The 2,926-nt window shown below is 37.9% G+C and overlaps 1 protein-coding gene across 1 annotated transcript in view; it reads right to left on the bottom strand.

The window, feature by feature from the left end:
• LOC110458763 overlaps positions 1-578 on the bottom strand; it is a 16,118-nt gene extending 15,540 nt beyond the window's left edge. Inside the window, exon 1 of the mRNA XM_021510655.1 lies at positions 182-578. The gene's annotated coding sequence lies outside the window, so the exon portion shown is untranslated. The remainder of the gene's footprint in view (positions 1-181) is intronic.
• Between the last annotated feature and the right edge of the window lie 2,348 nt (positions 579-2,926).

A 2,926-nucleotide genomic window follows, 5' to 3' on the forward strand; every position in this document is an offset into this window, starting at 1 on the left:
AGAGAGAGAGAGAGAGAGAGAGAGAGAGAGAGAGAGAGAGAGAGAGAGAGAGAGAGAGAGTGTGTGTGTGTGTGTGTGATTGTGTGTGTGTTGTGTGAGTGTGTCCTTAATCTCGTTGATTATTCATCGGACGAAATACTAATCTAATCATTAAAGGATATTTTCACTATCTAAATCTTACCAGACGTTCTTCAGCTACGGATCCTCCATGGGTTGATGTGGGGTGTCAGAAGAATTTGTTAAACACCTTTAAGAATCCATGACGTGAAGTAGTGAACTGTTTTCATCACTGTTGATGCTGTCAGGTTGATATTGGTACGATATGTTAGTTCATCACAGCGTTTCTCGAAAGTATTGACCCATCTCAAACTAAAATTTGACACAGAATTACATCAGTAATGAGTTTTTGTAGCGTTTCACATTCTACACATAAATCAATGTATATATATCAAAGTAAATTCAGCGTTGTATATTGGTATCAGAATATAGAGTTAAATTCCCAGTATGACAGAAGTTTAACATCCTATCTCTGTACTCGCCGACTCTCTTATGACCCGTCTGTTGATATCTGGTTGCTATATACCCAACCAGAGTTGACAACTAAAAGATATTTATATATAATCAGATAATTCCTTCTTTCGTTTCATATGTACAATATATAAGGGTATTTAAAACGGGAATTTCCAGTGTTTAGCGGTGGTCTCTAGGCGTATGTTCATGACGTGGTTCTAATTCCGTCACGGTGTATTGTGTATTACGTAGTAGTGTAGACCTACACTCGCTATTTTGTTCTGTCATGGTGTCTTGTGCATTGGGTTTTATTGGTGTATTGGGTAGTACTGTAGACCTACACTCGCTATAATAGTATTAGGCTAATCAAATTACGTAAAAAAAATAGCCAAACCTAAAACTAAATGCAACAAATTAGTTTTATGTATTTTTGGCAATATTGGGGTGTCCTTTATGTCCCCTAAAAAATCGGACACTGGCAAAATTCGGGAAACTTTTTTCTGGGGTGTCAAAGGTCCCTACGGTCTTTCCACTTGTTTGGTTTTCCTAATTTTGGGATTGTGGACAAAATAAGTGACCAATTTTCAAAATTCTTACATCATTTTGTTACACCTGCCGAGACGTAACAGAATATTGCAAAACATTTGTAATGCAATAAATAACAAAAATATTTTTCTCTTTAAGACTACTAAAAAACACGCCCAAATTTCATTTTCCCGCCACGTTATTATTAATGACGGCGTGCATCGATTTTTGCTAGTCTTAAATAAAATAATGTTTTTAAATGTAAATTATGTTAGACATCTTTATACTTTTCTGTTACAACTCCGCAAATGCTACAAAGTGTGTTGGATTTTTTTAATAAGTTAATAAGTTAAATATTTGTTCTACAATCTTGTAACCACATCACATTGTTGTGGGATAATTAAAGCAAAAACGGCAAAACGCATAGTACCACAATATATGTATCATTGTTTAATAATTTAATCGTCGAATTAACAAATATAATTTTTAAGAAACGTCAAAGAAGTACCGGGACTAGAATGTTTGTTCTCAATAATATGCTAAATTCCAACAACAGGTATGAATGATGTTTGCTATTAAAAAGCTCCACTAAGTATCATTTAACAATTCAAGATTGATTAGTATTTATGTTTACACATGTAGCTGCACGATTGTTTCTGCTAACCTCGAACAGAATGTGATATGGACGAGTTAACTCAATAAATACTATTTAAATACGTCCATGCAAATTATGATAAGAAGCTAAAACACTTGATAATTCGTATGCCAATCGCGTTACGTCCATGAACTAAAATATGTATTGATACTTCAGTACTTTTAACATTATCCACTTTAGTTCAATAGAAGTCGCAAAGTTACGTAATTAGTCAAGGACGTCACAGTTACGTGAATTGGAGCAACTGTTCCCCTTACAGTCACCGCACACTACGGAGCATTCTAAGCCATGTTTCCGGCACGTGCACCTTCGGGTATCGCAATTTGTCTTGCACTTGCAACGGATAATAAGCATGAGTCTTTCAGGAGCCGGAGCTTTATTAGTTGTAATAGGCATAAGTCTACCATTTGAAAGCCTCCACCCCCATGCGCATGTGTCAAGTTTCTCAGAATCATCCGCTGCCGTCCATGCTTGAACTTGGAGGTAGGTTCGCATGCTATGAAACGCGGCAGCAGCTAATGATGGAGGCAAAGTGTGAATTTGAAGAAACGTTTTGTTGGTTAATATGCGACTTGTGAACTTTCTGTATCTTAATGTGTCAAGTCCTTCAAGTTCAGTGCCACCATACAAAGTTGAAATGATATGTTCTCCCGCCGTTGTTACATCTTCAGTCGTGCTGTTTTTGCTAAGGAAGACCATTGCCACCGATACGAGGTGCTCACTACCTGAGATTCTTTTCATTGCCACTCCTTTCCCTAATCCAAACAAACGTGATGTCGTGTCGCAGCCACTTATGGCATGGATAACTGGTAAAACCTTGCACGTGTCCATTCCCAATACACGCCTGTTTTTTTCAATGTCCCACACTTTGACCTTATTGTTTCCCTTGATATCAGACATGAAAAAGATGTTGTTGTTTAGTGGTTCAGCTGACTGCAAAAGAAGCACTAACAGGTCAGTATCTTCTCCGAGCAAGACGGTAGTTTTTGTTCTGGATGAGGCAATAGCGGTGCGTCCAATTAAAACGTCGGCGTCCGCGGCTGCATGTTTTGTTGCTATTCCATGTTCGTTAAGCTTTGAGCTGAGCATATTTAGAAAGTTTTGCTTGTTTTCGTTATTGGCTAGAAACGCATCTTTCTTGGAACGGAAGGGAGTGTTCATGTTGAATGATACTTTTGTACCTACGATGCCTTTGGTTCGTCGAAGATGGATGGCGTCCTTAGTGTCAGGTCCTGC

This window comes from Mizuhopecten yessoensis, unplaced genomic scaffold (assembly GCF_002113885.1).
Source record: "Mizuhopecten yessoensis strain PY_sf001 unplaced genomic scaffold, ASM211388v2 scaffold9739, whole genome shotgun sequence".
NCBI lineage: Eukaryota > Metazoa > Mollusca > Bivalvia > Pectinida > Pectinidae > Mizuhopecten > Mizuhopecten yessoensis.